Source organism: Papio anubis, chromosome 11, assembly GCF_008728515.1.
Source record: "Papio anubis isolate 15944 chromosome 11, Panubis1.0, whole genome shotgun sequence".
NCBI classification, from domain to species: Eukaryota; Metazoa; Chordata; class Mammalia; order Primates; family Cercopithecidae; genus Papio; species Papio anubis.
This window is the reverse complement of record NC_044986.1, coordinates 66495917-66514687: the sequence shown is the minus strand read 5'-3', so window position 1 is coordinate 66514687 and position 18771 is coordinate 66495917. Positions and strand designations below refer to the sequence as shown.

Below are 18771 nucleotides of genomic sequence, written 5' to 3'. Positions count from 1 at the left end.
TTTCACAAAATCATAATCTAAGACTGAAAGGGACTTGAGTGATCAATCATTTAGCATTCTCCCACCCCCCCACCCCCCAAATGTAGCTACAATGAAAGGAATGGCTTGGAAGGGAACGTGCTCATTGAACGACTTGTCCATGGCCTGTGAGACCAGACTAGAACCAGCTCCCTTATCCCAACTGCTGCAACTGGGCTATTGTTCCGACACGCTGTTGCATGTTTTACCCCCAGATGCCACCTAGCATAGTGTTAGGTCACAGTTGATATTCAATAAATATTCCTTTAACAAGTATATGAATAAACGAAACCAGCCTTAAATATTTTGTTTCAAAAGGTCTCTTTTGTGATTTTTTGGGGGAAATGAATTATCCTCCCAAACACTTATCTTTCGCTCCAACCTAATTCCCAATATACATCCCAGTGTATATTGGGGAAAAAAATTCTATCTTCAAGATTTCACTACATTCCTTTTAAAAACATGATCTTCCAATACCATATTGGAACTCATATACTTCTCTACTGGTTCGTTTTTCTCTTTCTTCTATATATAGAATTTAAGACAGTCACAGACTTAAATTGCAATGAAAAAAATTGTGAGGGTTCTTTTAGTTCACCCTTCAACCTGAACCTTGGCAGGGTAGACCAGGCCAGGACTCTCAGCCTTGCAAGGGAATCTCATAATCATGTTGAAGAACGAGGACTAGCTGGAACACAGCATCTGCATCCAGCTTCCTTCCACCTGCCTTGCTCCCTTACCCTTCTGCATCCAAATCCTGCCACGTTCTCTACAAAGCCTAGCCCAACACCCTCCCTTCAAGTCCAAAACCCTCTTTTCCCTTTACAAATTGTTGTAGTTTTTTTGTGTATATCGTTATGTATTATCAATTACGTATTATCAATCACTTTAAAATTATTACTTGTATTTAGTTATCCAAGCAAGGCATACATTAATTCAAATTACACAACTTGGCCGGGCACAGTGGCACACGCCTGTAATCCCAGCACTTTGGGAGGCTGAGGTGGGCGGATTGCCTGAGCTCAGCAGTTTGAGACCACCCTGGCAACATGGTGAAACTCCATTTCTACTAAAATACAAAAAATAAGCCAGACGTGGTGGCACAAGCTTGTAGTATCAGCTACTAGGGAGGCTGAGGCAGGAGGATTGCTTGAGCCTGGGAGATGGAGGTTGCAGTGAGCTGAGATTGTGCCAATGCACTCCAGCCTGGGCAACAGAGCGAGACTTCATCTCAACAAAACAAAACAAAACAAACAAAAAAACACAGAACTTCAAATATTATAACAAGGCTATGGATGGGTATTAATAATGATACGGCTAAAGCCCTTCTTGACAATTCCTCTAGTTCTTGTCTCTCTTAGTGGGCATCTTCTACACTTTTTCTGTCCATTTTGTATGCATTTTTACTTACAGAAATTTATAATTTTATTTTGTTTTTATATCAATAGTACCATATAATATGTACTGTTCTGCAATTTGCTTTTTTCATTAATAGTATATCTTGGTGATCTTTCCTGTCTCAGTATATATAGATCTGCTTCATTCTTTTGAACTGCTGCATAATATTCCAGAAGACAGATGCACCAGAGTTTATTTAGCCATTCCCTGTTGATGGCTGTTAGGCTGTTTTCTACTTCAGAACGACCAAAATTGCAATGAACAGCCTTATACATGCTGAGCTCGTGGCTGCCTGCTTCTTTGGGTGACATACTGAGAAATGGAATGGTGGGTCACAGAATGTGCACATTATTAATTTTATAGTGCCAAACTGCTCTCCCAATTGGTTATATCAATTTACACACGTCAGCAGTATATGAAAGTACCTGTTTTCCCATTAGCTTGCCAAAATCACTTTTTACCTTGTTTTACCGGCATGTATATTTTATCTCCTGGGCTGGGGGTTGTAAGCTTTATGAGAGAAGGGCCCAATGACTTCCTTATATTTTATTTCATTCTTTCCCTATCTAGAGGTGTTTAAGAATTGGTGTATACTCATGAAGGCTGAGACAGGAGGACCCCTTGAACCCAGGATTTCGAGACCAGTCTGAGCAATGTAGCGAGACCCCCTATCTCAAAACAACAAAACAAACAGCAAAAGAACTGGTGCTCAATAAGTGTTTGTTGAATGATCTCTAACCACAAGTTCTTTGTTAATCTCTGTGCAATATACTTTCCATTTACCAAGACTGCATCTAACTTGGAGGTTATTTCTTAAGGTTGAAAAACACTCTTAGGAAAGTTGGCTGAATTTTTGCACATCCCTCGCTGGTAACAAGTTACAGATACCTTTCATTTAAAGTTGCCTGAGACGGGACTCACCTCCTGTTCTGCTGGCAGGAGGCAGTGAAAACAGATGTGGTTGTCTCAGACAATAGCTAGCAGGGTGTCCTACCCACTGAGAAACGGCAGACCAGAGGCGCCTTAAAAATCCTGGGAACCAGACAGAAGATGGAACGGTGAAGGGAGTAGGGTCAGAATCCTCAGGACATTCTGGATTCAAGGAGGTAAATTCTTTTATGGAGTTTTGATATAGAGGAAACCACTAATAATGTGTAAAGTCTGACAATTAATGGATCCAGGTGAGGTGTAACTGTGGTAGGGTAGGAAAAATCAGAGGAGAGGAGAACTGGGCATGTTTTAAAAGGAAATTTGGCTACAGGAAAGAGGGGTTATGAAGATGTGAATTATGCGATGGGAGATAAACTTATCCACCGGGCAGTGCCTCTGTTTATTTATATGTAATGTTAGGCTAAAACAATTCTAAAAATCACCAGCATGCTTCCAAATCTTGGAGCTCTGAACATTTAGTCTGAAAATAAGAAGTATTTTAAAACGGATTGAGAATTATGTGTAGCTTAGTGTGTGGTTCAGAACAACACACACGAAGACACGTTCTCCCTCTTAATGTTTTCTTTTTCTCTCACCTATTGAACCGTTTCAGTAGCAACTGTGAAGCCCAGTGAGGGGACAATCGGATTTCAAAACAAACACAAATGGGCAAAGTGAGGAAACCATTTGCCGTGGTGCATGGATCGTCCCTAGGGGATCCTGGGATCTGTGGGGCTTAGAACTGGGCCCTTGTTTTGAATTCCTCTGAGGTGGACAGAAGCTGGACGGACACCTCAGTCCCAGCGCTGCTGTGATAGGGGAACTGCCCTTAAAATCAGGGCAACAGAGCCGCGGTTCCCATCGCGTCCCCTCAAACACTCAGGGCCCCGCACTTCGGTTTCTCAGCCCATTTCTTCTCGCCCCTTTCATCCCTTCACTTATCCAGGGCCGTTGTCAAAAAACCCTGGCAAGGACCAGGCCTCAGTCAGGCCCACGGTGGTCCATTGCACGCGACGGTAAACTCCTGGAGGACGCTCGTTTGGCCCTTGGGGAACCAATGCCCCTTTGGCCATTGTTGTAAGGAACAAAGAGGGCAAGAACTGAGGGCGCCCCCCCGAGGAAAGGCGGGGGAGGACACCCACAGGCGATCGGGGGGCTGGCCGGTTTGGGGCTGAAGTGCGCCGGGGCGGCAGGCTGGGAGCCGGGGGAGGCAGGGCTGGTCCCCAACCGCCGCGCCCCGCGAGTGATACGCACGGCGTCCGGTGCCCGGCAGAGCCCTTTCCTGCGCCGCAGCCAGTTTACTTTTATTCCCTTTTTCGTTATTTTTATTATTATTATTTTTTCCCGCGCAAAGCGGGAGGCAGACTGCCCAGGCGAGCCACGGCGGGGCCGCCATTTCCCGGTGAAAGCGCAGCGCGCGTAGGCACCGGGCGCCCCGGAAAGGGAACCGAAGGGGAGTGCCCGGCCCCGCGCCCTCTTCCGCGCCGGCCCCGGGGCGCACGCCCGCCCGCGGCGCCCGGGCGTCCGCACAGCAACCCCCAGCCCTCGCCCCGCCGCCTGGCGTCCCCGGCCTGACCTTACCCGGCGCGGCCCGCCCCCGGACTCGGGTCCCTTCCCTCCGCCCGGCTGCTCCGCGCCCCCTCCATTGTCAGCCTGGAGCCGCCGGCGCCCTGCCCGGGCACCCTCAGAGGACCCCGAGCGGCCCTCTCCGGGCTCCCTCGGGCCCTGCGCAGTCCCCCACCCATCGCCCCGTGCCCCTCGGCGGCCAGGCGCCACCCTCCTCCCGCTTCTGCGCCTGAAACTCCGCATTCCCAGGAGCCCTCCGCTTCCTCCGGGTCCAGCCTCGCCTGGGGCCCGCTGCTGAACCCCGCATCCCTCCTCCTTCTCTCATTACCCTCGACGCCCCCGGCCCCTCGCTGGCCGCAGGAATTTGACCACTTCTTTAGTAGCCCCCTCTTTATCGCCCAAGGAAGCAAGTTGGGCGGCTGGATTTAAGAATTTGTTTTTGCAGGGGGTGGGTTGGCTATCGGGGGTGCGCCCGCAGGGGCTCGGGGGAGAGGCAGAGGTGGTTCTCTCCGGCCCCTGCACTGCCCCGGCGGCGCGTTTTGTTTCCAGACCCCGGAGCACCCTAAACAATAATGCCATCGCCATGGCGGGCTCACCTGGTGCTGCGCCGCCTGCTCAGGGCGCCCGGTGCCCTCTGCGCGCCCCTCCCTGGGCGCAGGTTCGGCCCGCGCGGCGCCGGTGCCGGGCAGGACTCTTTGCCTTTCTTTGGGTTCTATCTGTGCGTGTCAATGGCGGCAAGCGGCAGTTCTCTGGGCCGCGGATAGTAGCGGGGGGAGGAGGAGGAGGGAGAAGGGATTGCTCCTTCTCCACATAACCACCTCTAGGAGGAGTCGCTCAGCCTCATCCCCCGCCAGCCCAGGCTCCGCGACGGGTCCGGGGCTTTCGGTGGGGCTTGATGAGCTATTGTCCTTCAGCAACATTAATGGTGAAACCGCGCGGCCTCCGCGTACTTGGCCGATCTGCGGGACTAGCCGAGGGCCACTCGCTAAAATGAGGCTTTCCCCAGAGCTGGGCACAGACGCGCTATGGTCACGATCCAGTCTCCTGTTAGCCGGATCCACCTTTGGTGGGAGAAGGTGGCGTGGGCGTTCATCTGGCAGCTCTGGGGAAAACCTTAGAAGGGGAAAGAGAAAAATGCCACCTTCTTTATTTTTGTGTCCTTAAGTAATAATAAGTACATTAACGTTTGTGTCCACCACTGGGAAGAGTGCATAGGGCGGCCACAGCCATAAGAACTGAGAATTTATATCCGTGCCTGTAGGCTTTTTAGAAATTAAGACCGATTTAGAATCCAGCGTTGCATAATATTTGGAAAGGCAGATGTATGTTTTGGTGGATGAGACTGTGTGTATGGGCATACTTTTTAATTGGGTTGCTTTACAAGGTGTTAATTTGTAATATCCCAACGGGTATTTGGATGAGCGCGAGGCTATTGTCTTCAGGACCAGTTTTTATTAGTTACTAGAAAATGCATCTTTATGGGGGTGTGGTGGACACTGTCGGGTGTGATAATGGGGATTAGCAGTTGCTGTGTTCCTACTGGAAGTCAGTCTCGGCTTTGTATTGTGAGATGTTGGCCAGGGCTCCATGGCTGGAGGGGAGTCAAAGGAATGTGTTTATTTCAGTGGGAAACGCTAACTTGCTGTGGACCATCCAGGTTTCCTCTGATTTCTCCTTCAGTCAGAGGACTGTGAGAGGCAACATTTTGATCTCTTCCAAAAAGAGAAACCGGTGCAAACAGAATTCTCCAGCCTTGGCCAAATGGATGATTTTTAAAGCTGTTACATTTGGTAATATTGTGTATATTTGCTGCTACAAACTTGTAACTATTTAGGCAGTGGGGATTTTGGAGTGACTGAAAGCCTCCCAGTGTCTGAGTGGGAAGAACCCATGCCTACCACCCTCTGCGTCTCTACTAGTTAATCATGGCTATGGCTGGCATTTATAGATAGCAAGTTAGGTTTAGAACATGTGCATTTTAAAGTGTGTTTGCTGAGAAATCAGTCATCTTTCTCTCTGACTTCCTCCAAATCATGCATATATCATCAACATATGAATAAATCTCTATTTCAGTCTCCTATGGCTTCTCAAACTCCCCTGGACTCAACAGTTTCCATTTCTTGGGGCTTCCTTTACTCTTTTCCTAAGCCTTTCACGCTCTCTGTGTATGACCTCACTGTTCTCTGTCTTGGAAGGTATTTTCCAGGTTAGGCTATCCAGTCAGGATAAAGTCTTCTTTCCCCAAGATGTATATTTAAAGGGTTTCACATGAACCCCTGGGGCATCCCATAATGATGTCCTTTCCGATTCCTAGAGAAAGGGTGTCTCTTCTTATACATTCAGGTGTCCATTCTTCACCAGAAATAACCTTCAGGCCAACATTCAAGAGAGTTCAGGAGTTTTCTATGAGTGCTTGAAAAATACTCATACTCTGTCATCCAGTCAGCCAGGCTGACTGAAATATAGTTGAATAATTCATCAGTAGATATTAGATTCACATTCAGCCTGTAATTTCCCAATAAAAGTGGCATATGTGGTCATTTTTATGTGAATTTTATATAATAGTTCATCCTAGCATTTTGTTACGTGCTATCCTGAGAGAGGCTGGATCTAGGAAATTTACTGGTTAGGATTCTCCCATTTCATACTGGTTGGTTTCTTCAGACAGATGATGCTGTCGCAACTCAGAAAACCAAGGAGGATGTCAGCTTCATAATACTCTGGTTCTTAGGATAAAAGCATTCTTAGAGTTCACCTAGTCCAAACCTTTGTTATAGGAAGAAATCTGGTATTTGGATGGGTGAAATGACTCAGCCACGGCCTCACAGGATGTTAGTGGGAGATCCTCCAGTGCATGTCCAGATACCCAGTCAATGCAATTTCCACCAATTCCAAACTTTTCAGGATGTATAGGCAACAAATATGCCACTTAATCTGCAGGTCTAGTTGAATTATGTATGTTGAATACTGAGCATTTAACACATAAAAAATTAACACTGAGATAGTATCATGTAATATTATATAAAATTAAAATACATTTTAAAAAGTCAACATGATCATAAATTGATGAGTGATCTAGAGTTCTGCAGTGGCCTCTAGCTCGGGGAACCTCTGACAAGTTGAATAATAAAGAATGATAAGAGCTTACACTTATTGAATGTTTACTGTGTGCACCGTACTAAGCACTTTATCCTTACTAACTTATTTCATCCTTTCAACACTTGTATGAGGCAAGCACTGTTTTCTCCTTTTTACAGACAAACTGAGGCAGGGAGTGGATGAGAAACTTTCCTACAGTTATAGAGTTAGGAAGTGGCAGATCCACGCTGTTAATCACCGCGTGGAGTGTGATTAAAGGTGGAGAAGTGCGTGTTTTAAGCAAAGGAATTTTGCACTCGGTCACATGATTTGAGTCTGAGAGGGGTCCTTGGACCCCTCCCAATAAATGTCCCCAAGGAGTCAGCAAACAGCCTAATTACAGGAGGGTCAGTTGATTACAGTTGCACTGAAAACATTTTCTTAACCCTTGACCTGTCTGTGTGCATAATATTATGAATACAGGTATTGATTGTGAGTTGACTCCATTACAGCAGAGATGTCTTTAATACTTTTATTGAGATGCAGGATGAAGAGCTTCTCCATTTACAGACAGGCATGTAACATAATTTAGAGATAAAAAAGAGAATCAAATGAATCAGTCGTCCAACCAGATTTGTGTCCTATTGGGTTGCTAGTAATTCATCCACAAAATCATCTACTTCAAAAATAACTTTGTTGATTTACCCCCCAAACCCTTTTTCTTTTTCATGATCCAAATTTGTGATTTTGTGTAAATTGAGTGGACTTTTATTTTCCATGATTAGTTCTAATCTAGTTTACGATACATATTATAATTTGTGATCATTTTACCCTTCTAGGATCTTAGTATGCAATTACCTTAGTAATTTCCTGACATTGCCTCTTCCCGAAGTACTATGTGCATGTAGATATATATTTATATCTGGCATATGTTAACTATATATATAAGATTTGTGGATCTAAATTAATTTTATTTGGGAATTTCTGATCTCCTTTGAAGTAACCTGAGATTCCCTGGGAGTGTCATAGAAACAGATGGAAATCACTGGTTTATGCACTTCTTTGGATGTAAGTTAGGAACTCTAGACACTGTATTAATTTTATCAAGGCACCAACTGGTATAACTCTAAATAGCAACGTGGGAGCTTGAGGTTATGAATGCAGACAAAGCACCAGGCTAACAGTATCCCCCATGTGAAAGAATAAACACAGCTTCCAGAAGTACCTTATAGCTAGGAAAATACTAGGCAATTTGACACACAATTTTTTTTTTTTTAAGCTGGAAACTTACAAAGTCTTTCCTGTTGTTATATTTTGAATAGTGAACATGATTGATGTTAAACTTTTATTTCCTTGATCATGACTGATGACTTTAGGATCTTAATCATGGGTGGAGGGGGAATAATGTCCTTAAAAAAAGGACACACAGGCAATCATTAGGCCAACAAAGACTGTACTTAGAATTTCTGGCTAAAATGAATGTCTTGGTCTCCTAACAAAAGAAACATTTTACTAGTCCTGGTTCTTAAAAACAGTAACAAACTGTGTCTTTTTTGATACTAAATTCTGACCCTTTGGTTCTGGGAAAGGGGATTTGCATGAGTAGGTATGTGTGTGTATAGATGCGTATTTAGATATATACATTTATATATGAATCAAGAAATATTTGATGCATATGTTACATGTGTATACCTTGTAAGATGAGTAATGACTGAGATTTCAGTGTGCTCAGAGTCAGGGCTGGTTTGGATTTTAAAGGAATCTACTGAATGTTTAGCATTTAACTGACGAACTGTATTATAAAAGAAAATGAAGTGTTTCAGGTTTTTAAGACAAATACACTGTCAGCCCCAATTATGCAAAGTTGTGGTTAGGAAAATAAGGCACGTGGTGTCATTACGTTTAATAGAAACAGAGCCCAGAGCTAAGGGGAGTGTGCCAGTTGGTAACTTGCTCTGATCCATTACGGAGCTCTCTGGGAGATCATCCTGTTACCTCCAGGCAGAGTTCTTTGTGACAATTGTGATGAGAAGTGGCAGCAAGCATCCAGAGAGTTTGGACTTTAGCATCTGTGTTGGCAGATCTGTGCAATGTGACCTCGCACCTAAACAAAATTGCTCTTTACAGTTTAGGCCCAGTCTGGAGAATGGGGGCATTGATTTTCCAAATCCACAAATGCAGAATACCATCGTGAAACTATAATTTATTTATACAAATGGTGTGTTTTTACAAAGGCCATCTGTCAGTTGACTCTCTGATCTAAAACAAATCTGTTTGTTCCCCCAGAAGAAATAACATGTCTGTTGAAAAAAGATTTATGGACGACAGGCTGCCCAATCCACCAGCCATTGGTATAATAGTAACTATTTATGATATATTTACTTCTAAAGGGGTGCTGTGAGTGGAAACTATTACTTGTAAAGTATGGTAATTAATTTTTCATTACCTCAAAGCCAAGAAATGGAGCCCACTTGCATTTATTAAGATTGCTGCATGAGAAACATGTTCCTTCTGGAAAAAAAAAAAATCCAGGTAAAGCATTCATAGAGCTGTGGTTCTGTGATAACTCACTGTTTTGATTGGGTAGATATAGGCCCATGGGGTTGATCTCAAGCCTTTGATTGTTTTCTGGAGGACAAGGAGACAAATCACTCTTGAATGACCATGGCTACTTTATCTCTAGGCACCACGGATGGCCCTCATTAAAAATTAGAACTTTCTATTAATACTAAAATAAAAGAAGATTCTAGGCTAGGAGAAATTGAAATGGAAAAGAAGGGAAAGCTCTCTGTCCTATCTCCACCTCTCCCCAGCCCCTGACCCCTGCCACAAAGAAGATACTCAAACTATTTATCTGTTTATCTATTTATTCCTGGACTCCCACCCCCAGCTTTACTGAGGTATAATTGACAGATAAATTCGTACAGTTGACCCTCTATTTCTTTCTTTTTTTTTTTTTTTTAATACTTTAAATTCTAGGGTACATGTACACAACATGCAGGTTTTTTACATATGTATACATGTGCCATGTTGGTGTGCTGCACCTGTTAACTGGTCATTTACATGAGGTATATCTCCTAATGCTATCCCTCCCCCAACCCCACGACAGGCCCCGGTGTGTGATGTTCCCCACCCTTTGTCCACGTGTTCTCATCGTTCAATTCCCACCTATAAGTGAGAACATGCGGTGTTTGGTTTTCTGTCCTTGCAATAGTTTGCTCAGAACGATTGTTTCTAGCTTCATCCATGTCCCCATGAAGGACGTGAACTCATCGTTTTTATGGCTGCATAGTATTCCGTGGTGTACATGTGCCACAATTTCTTAATCTAATCTGTCATTGATGGATATTTGGGTTGGTTCCAAGTCTTTGCTGTTGTGAATAGTGTCACAATAAACATACGTGTGCATGTGTCTTTATAGCAGCATGATTTATAATCCTTTGGGTATATGCCCAGTAATGGGATGGCTGCAGTTGAACCTCTATTTCTATGGGTTTTGCATCCATAGATTCAACCAACCACGGTTTGAAAATGTAGTTAGGCCTGTAATAGTTGCATCTGTGCTGAACTTGTAGGGACTTTTTTCCTTATCATTATTCCTTAAACAATACAGTATTACAACTATTTACATAGGATTTGCATTGTATTAGGTATTATAAGTAATCTAGAGATAATGGGCATAGGTTACATGCAGATACGAACCATTTTACATAAGGGACTTCAGCATCCTTGGATTTGGTATCTGCAGGAGTTTCTAGAACCAATCCCCTGTGGTTACTGAGGGACAACCGTATGTATTTAAGGGATACAATGTGATGCTTTCATATGCATATGTATTATGAAATTATTGTCACAATCATTAACACATCAATTACCTGACATAGTTAGCTTTGTGTGTGTGCGTTGAGGACATTTAAGACCTACTTTCTTAGCAAACTTCAGGTATACAATACGGTATTATTAACTCTAGTCACCATGTTGTACGTTAGATCCCCAGAATGTGTTCCTTATAACTGAAAGTTTGCACTCTTTGGCCAACATCTTTTCATTTCCCTCAATTCCCAGGCCCTGGCAACCACCATTCAACTCTGTTTCTTTGAGTTTGACTTTTTTTTTTTTTTTTTGAGACAGAGTCTTGCTGTTGCCCAGGCTGGAGTGCAGTGGTGCGATCTCGGTTTACTTCAACCTCTGCCTCCCAGGTTCAAACCGTTCTCCTGCCTCAGCCTCCCAGGTAGCTGAGACTACAGGCATGCACCATCATGCCCAGCTAATTTTTTTTTTGTATTTTTGGTAGAGAAGGGGTTTCATCATGCTGGCCAGGCTGGTTTTGAACTCCTGACCTCAAGTGATCCTCCCGCCTCAGCCTCCCAAAGTGCTGGGATTACAGATGAGTCACCGCACCCGGCCGAGTTTGACTATTTTAGATTCCACATATAAGTGAGCTTATACATTTCTCTTTCTTTGTCTGACTTGTTTCACTTATTAGCATAATGCTCTCAAGGTCCATCCGTGTTGTCACCAATGGCAGGATTTCCTTCTTTCCTTCTTTTTAATGACTGTATATAATGGCAAAAACTGCAATTACTTTTGCACCAATCTAATATATACATATATACACATGCACACACACACACACAATTTCTTTATCCATTAATTCATCAACGGACATTTAAGTTGTTTCCATGTCCTGGCTATAGTGAATAATGGTGCAATGACCATAGGAGTGCAGATATATCTGAAGCTACTGTTTAGGATATATACCCAGAAGGATATATACCCAGAAGATGGGTTGCTGGATCATAAGATGGTTCTATTTTCAATATTTTGAGGAACCTCCATACTGTTTTCTATACTGGCCCTATCAAATTTCATTTTCACCAGTAGCGTACAATGATCTTGTTTCTCCACATCCTTGTCAATGCTTTTAATCTTGTCTTTTTGATAACAGCTAACCTAACAGATGTGAGGTGATATCTCTTTGTGGTTTTGATCTGCATTTCCCTGATGAATAGTGATGCTAAGCACCTTTCATGTGCATGTGTACCTGTTGGCCATTTATCTTTCTTTGGAACAATGTCTGTTCAGGTCATTTGCCCATTTTTAAATGAGGTTTTTGTTTTTTTTTTTTGCTATTGAGTTCCTGATATATTTTGGATATTAAATCCTAATAGGACATATGGTTTGCAAATATTTTCACCATTTCATAAGTTACCTTTTCATTTTTTGATTGTTCCTTTGCTGTGAAGAAGATTTTTAGTTTGATGCCATCCCATTTGCTTATTTATTTATTTATTTTGTTGCCTCTGCTTTTGAGGTCATATCCAAAAAAATCATTTCCTAGACCAATATCAAGGAGCTTTCTCCTAGGTTTTATTCTACATATTTATAGTTTCAGGTCTTACATAGAAGTCTTTAATCTATTTCAAATTATTTTTTGTGAGTAGTGTAAGACAGAAGCTCAATTTCATTCTTTTGCATGTGGATATCCAGTTTTTCCTTCGCCATTTATTGAAGAGGCTGTCCTTTCCCCATTGTGCATTCTTGGCACCTTTGTCAAAGATCAGTTTACTGTATTAAATATTTACTTATTTTGGAATATTTATTTTTGAATGGGACCTAATATTTCTCAAGTACATATTCTCTTCCAGAGGCTTGGCTAGATCACAGGAGAGGTACAAAAACCCATGCCTTCTTCTCTCTGGAAGCTTGCCATCTACCTGATAACTCAGAGCTTGGTGATAGGTAGATAAATCCCCTTGAAATTGTCCATGAAAAGTGGTTAACAAGAGTCAGTAGTTATCTCCAAACATCTTTCTTAACATCTTTCTTAAGTGAATTTGTCTCCAAACATCTTTCTTAAGTTAACGTCTTTCTTAAGTTTTCTGAAGCATTCTTAAGATCAGCTAAACCAGGTTTCTTCCTCAGATGTTTTACTTTATTTGCTTTTTATTTATTTTTGCTTTTCAAATATTTAAAAACATAAGTAATATTTGAACATGGTACAAAGGTGGACAGTGCAAGGGGCCTTTTCTCTTATGTCTCTGTTGCATTCTTGCATTGCTATTAAGAAATACTTGAGGCTGGGTAATTTATAAAGAAAAGAGATTGCACTATTTACAATAGCAAAGACTTAGAACCAACCCAAATACCCATCAATGATAGACTGGATAAAGAAAATGTGGCACATATACACCATGGAATACTATGTAGTCATCGAAAAGAATGAGTTCATGTCCTTTGCAGTGACATGGATGACACTGGAAGCCATCATTCTTGGCAAACTAACACAGGGACAGAAAACCAAACACCACATGTTCTCACTCATAAGTGGGAGTTAAACAATGATAACACAGGGAGGGGAACATCCCACACCAGGGCCCGTTTGGGGATGGGGGGCGAGGGGAGGGAGAGCATTAGGACAAATACCTAATGCATGTGGAGCTTAAAACCTAGATGATGGGTTGACAGGTGCAGCAAACTGCCATGGCACATGTATACCTATGTAACAAACCTGCACATTCTGCACATGTATCCCAGAACTTAAAGTAAAATTTAAAAACTAAAAACAAACAAACAAACAAACAAACAAACAAGATTTAACTGGCTCATGGTTCTGCAGGCTGTGCAAGCATGGAGCCCACATAATTTTGCTTCTTTTTTCCTGTTCCACGGCTCATCTCCAAAGGTAAGCACTGTAAATTCTTAGCTGTTTCTTCTGATATTTATCTACATACATCTAGAAAGAAATAAAGGAAGGAAAGAAGGAAGGGAAGAAAGAAGGGAGAGAAAAAGAAAAAGGAATGTAACACTGTTTCTTGACTTACCAGTTTGAGTCACTATTCCTAGTGATTTATTACTGTGAAATGAGAATCTAGTTCTCTTACACTCCTTCTTTTCTTCCCACTTCCTTTTTTCCTATCCCCTTGATACAGTTATATCACAGTTTTTGGTTAAATTAATATGATTATGATCATATAGTTATTATAGCAGAGCCATATAGTATACTATACTCCCTATCTTGTCCAATATTTGTTTTTCCTGAAAATAATAATTGCCTTTTACCCACTTTGGCTTAACTATTTTTGTGCTTTTTGGCAGATCCTGTTCACAACCTCCCAGGCCATGTAATGCTGGAGATAACTGTGCCTAGTAACATTGCTACAATGCTGCCATACAGCTGTGCATGGGTGATGCCTGTCATTTTCAATATAACTGTGAACCGTGAAGCAAGATGGAGGTGTGGTATGGTATGAAGTTGTACCTTGACCTAGATGTTAGATTCTGCAACTTATGCAAGGTGATTTTGCAATCATGTATAGTAATGATGTTGAAGTTTCAGGATGACCAGACTGGAAGCAGCAGAGACTTTGAAAATGCCTCTTTAGGCTTCCTGCAGGATGTCACTGTAGGCAAGTAGAAGGTCTTCACCACTTTGAGCATGTGTCCTGTGAGGACCTGGAGATCTGAGGAGCCACCCGCATCCCCTACCCCAAACAGCTGACATCTTTCTTTCCTTCATTCCTGGCAGCATATCCTTTCAGCTTGCTACAGTGAAATATTGTTTGTATTAGGTTTTTTTTTTTTTTTTTTTTTTGACAGAGTCTCATTCTGTCACCAAGGCTGGAATACAGTGGTGAGATCTCAGCTCACTGCAACCTCGGTCTCCCGGGTTTAAGCAATCTCCCTGCCTTGGCCTTCCAAAGTGATGGGATTACATGCCTGAGCCACTGCACCTGGCCCTAAATCATGCTCTTAAAGGCAAGAGGCATGTCTTTTCTTGTTGCCTGGAAGGAACATGGCTATAGCAGTGAACTAGCCTCAACCATGCAGAAGAGAGTGGCATCCTGGAAAGGCTGAGCACCAGAAGGGAAGGAATATGAGTTTCCAACATTGAAGGGTACCCTATTAGCCTTGGCCTTTTTTTTTTTTTTTTAAGAGAGGGTCTTGCTGTGTTGTCCAGGCTGGCCTAGACCTCCTGGCCTCAAGCAATTCTCCCACCTTGGCCTCCCAAAGTGCTGGGATTACAAGTGTGGACCACTGTGCCTGGCCATCTAGGCCTTCTAATACTTCTTGTAATATGGAAGAGAAGTACAACTCCATTTTATTTCATTCATTATCAGTAGAATCTGCATCCTGACTAATCCATTACATGTGTTTAATCTGCCATGTTTTATGGGAGGAGATCCCTCATTACATGTAGAATAAAGATTTCTTGTCTTTTTCACATAAAGGAGATAAAAGCCTCAGAAATGTTAAACAGAGAAGGAAGAAACACGTCTCTCAGCTGGATGAATAGATTAACTCTTGGCATGCTACCATACTTCCAATTTATTTTATTTTTATTTGCATGGTTCATGGAAGGAAGAAGGAACTTAGAAACTAAAGACTCAGTTCTAGTTTTAGTTTCTCCACTGTGTGACCTTGGGCAATTAATAGAATCTTTGAGTTTTATCATCTATAAAATGGTAATAACTAACCACTATTATCCCTTAACCAGAGGGGGCCTGTATACCAAATTCTACTTTTGTAATGATGTCTTTAAATATTTGCCTTACAATGAATCTAAGATTAATCTTTAAAATGAATGATTATGTATTTATCTTACTTAAAATGAATGGCATTTAATATATAAACTTACATGTATTATAATAATATTGATGGGCTGGGGGCAGTGGCTCATGCCTGTAATCCCAGGACTTTGGGAAGCTGAGGTGAACAGATCACTTGAGCTCAGGAGTTCAAGATAAGCCTGGGCAACATAGGGAAACCCCATCTCTATAAAAAAAATAACTTTAAAAATCTTGGTAGTTGTTATTTGTTATATATTTTCCATGTGTCAGGACCTGCAAAGCACTTTAATAATGGTAGTGATATTGATAGTAATGAACTGTTATTGCATGCTTGCTATATGCTATATACTACACTAACTGCTTTATGTGTATTAACTCATATACTCCTTACATCAACCCCTTATGATGTTCTGTTCTTAAGCCCACTTTACAGGTGAGGAAAGTGAGACCGGCAGTGGTTATATAACTTGTCTAAAACAAGGATTCATATCCATGTGCAGGCTGACTTTAAAGCCTTTGCTCTTATGCTGCTATGTTGCTTTCTCACCACCTTTTATAAAATGGCTTATATTACTTAAACACTTTTTTTTTTTTTTTTTAAGAGACAGTCTTGTTCTATTGCCCCATGATGGAGTATAGTGGTGCAATCATGGCTCACTGCAGCCTTGAACTTCTGGGCTCAAGTGATCCTCCCACCTCAGCCTCCAAAGTAGCTAGGCTGAAGGCTGTATTTCTTTTTAAATAAATTTATCAGGAAAGTGGGCAGGTAAGATTAGAGAATCATAAACTGGACCTTCAACAAAATTTGCCTGTAACTTGAAACTTACTGTTTTGAACCCATGGCCATGACACAACTTAGAAGCATGGAAGGGATGTAGGGTCATCCCTTGTAACCCCCACCCAGCGTGAAAATTCTGTCTGTGATAGCCTGGACAGATGGTCACCCTGCCTGTATTTTAACACCTCACTGGCTGAGCTGCCTTTTTAGTGCCTGTGCCACTGTTGGGAAATCTCACCATGTTGGTTTTCAGACTCAGACCACTGTGTTTCTTGCTGCCTTTGCAAAGCTAAAGCCATCAAGTGGCAGCAAATCTCTCCCTGGCTCTCATCCCTCTCCCTCTTCTGTCTCTCAGCCCCTTTGATAGAAAATTTCATGAAGAAGATGGCATTTGAGCTGAATGTGGAAGGCTGCATGGGATTTCAGTAGGTGGAGATGGGAGAAGGCATGATTAGAGGCACAGGCTGGAAGTTGGCCAGGTGGGGGTGCGGCTGGTGTGCCAGCCTAGCAGTTCATTCAGTGCTTGAGAGCAGGTTCACAGGAAGGTATCTTTGGAATGGCAGGCTGAGGCCTTAATATGAGAAATTGTCTTGAATAGACTCCAAAGTGATTCAACTAAGAATTTTTGCAATTGTGCTTTATGTTGAGAAGTTAACACAGTCCAAATGCCTTATTTACACATGCTTATTTTCATAAAACGATACTTCTTGTGGTCTGAATATTTGTATCCCCAAGAATTCATATGTTGAAACCTAACCTCCAATGCAATAGTACTACAAGAGGTGGGGTCTTTAGGAGGTGATTAGATCATGAGGACGGAGACCTCATGAATGGGATTAGTGCCCTTATGAGAGGCTGGAGGAAGCTTGTCTTCTCTTCTGCCTTGTGAGAATGCAGCAAGAAGGTGTCATCTCTGATGAGCAAGCCCTCACCAGACACTGAAGCTGCTGGCACCTTGATCTTAGGTGGCCCAGCCTCCAGAACTGTGGACAATACATTTCTATTTATAAATTACCTAGTCTAAGGTGCAGTCATCCCCCCATACCTGTGGATTCTGCATTTGTGGATTCAAGTAACCATGGATCAAAAATATTTGGAAAAATTATTTGGAAAAAGGTACAGACTATTCTCGTCATTATTCCTTAAACAACACAGCATGATGATCATTTACCTAGCATTTACATTGTATTACATTTTATAAGTAATCTACCTATGATTTAAATTATATGAAAGGACGTACATAGGTTATATGCAAATACTACACCATTTTTTAACAGGGATTTGAGCATCATCGAGTTTTGGTATCCACAGGAGGTTCTGGAACTAGTCCCCCACAGGTATCAAGGGATGAGTGCATTTTGTTATAGCCACTCAAAAGAACTAAGACAATACTCTCCAAAGAGGCACGTTAAGTAGATTTACTGATGAGTTATCTGTACAAGGTCGCAGCAGCCTGTCCCTTGCGTCAGGTTTTGCCAGGAGGACCACTTCTCTTCTAGTACATCATGCCGCCTGTCTCTCTGATTGTCCCTTTCTTCCAGCTTATTTAATAAGAGTATTCTCCACTTCATTTTGTGTTGCTGATCATGAAATTGAGTGCTCCCAATTATATGACAGGTGAGCAAGAAGAACCTTACTTAGAGCCAGAGGGGAAGGTCACAATTAAGGTCTTTAAGAACTTTCAAAAAGACATCCCTGCAGAATGGCTATGACAGCTGCTGCTCATTGAGATTAGGAACCATTGGCTTGAAACCAGCTAGTGCTGAACAGCGGGACTTCCTGCTCTGCTCCAAAGTGTTTATTTCATTCCACAGTGGCTGCCGAAATGCAGCCTCTAGGAATCCTGCCTTAAATGTGCCCCTGGAGACCCTGGGCTATTAAAGGTTATTGCTAGTGGTCCTCTGTCTAGGAAATGATTCCAATTCTACATTATACATCTTTGAGTTGGCTTAAAGCACTGCACATGTTACGACAAAGTGTTGCAGTGATGTATATGTTTGTTTTGGTAACCCATATAGTCATTTTTCAGGAAAATTATGTTGGGGACATTATAGCACATAACCCAAGGAAGCAAATGTTCACCCATCAGATTTTTTCTTTTTAGAATAAACCCTTAGAGTAACTGTCACATGTACATGTTTCTGTTTTCCAAACAGTGTCCAGATAACCTTTAGCTCATACCAATATACCCTTAAAATGGTAATATCTATGAATGATTCAATTAAATTAATAGCCCCCAATGCCTCTTGTGGAACTAGTTTCAATTTTATTTTTTTAATTTATCATTTCTTTCTTTATCTTTAGAGATAGGGTTTTGCTTTGTTGCCCAGGATAGTCTCAAACTCCTGGCTTCAAGAGATCCTCCCGCCTCAGCCTCCCAAAGTGCTGGCATTACAGGTGTGAGCCACTGCGCCAGGCCTGAAATTTTCTTAT

General features: G+C 42.2%; 1 protein-coding gene and 1 long non-coding RNA gene across 4 annotated transcripts in view; one reads left to right on the top strand and one right to left on the bottom strand.

The window, feature by feature from the left end:
- LOC101019886 (core histone macro-H2A.2) overlaps positions 1 to 4675 on the bottom strand; it is a 58713-nt gene extending 54038 nt beyond the window's left edge. The window contains exon 1 of the mRNA XM_003903832.4: positions 4509 to 4675. The gene's annotated coding sequence lies outside the window, so the exon portion shown is untranslated. The remainder of the gene's footprint in view (positions 1 to 4508) is intronic.
- Positions 4676 to 4956: 281 nt separating this feature from the next.
- LOC110744133 overlaps positions 4957 to 18771 on the top strand; it is a 58316-nt gene continuing 44501 nt past the window's right edge. The window contains exons 1-3 of one of the 3 annotated variants that reach the window (XR_002524334.2): positions 4957 to 9522; positions 13610 to 13675; positions 14089 to 14237. This is a non-coding gene — a long non-coding RNA (uncharacterized LOC110744133). Of the gene's footprint in view, positions 9523 to 13581; positions 14238 to 18771 lie in introns of those variants that run through there. The other 2 variants (XR_002524333.2, XR_002524332.2) reach the window with 2 other exon arrangements.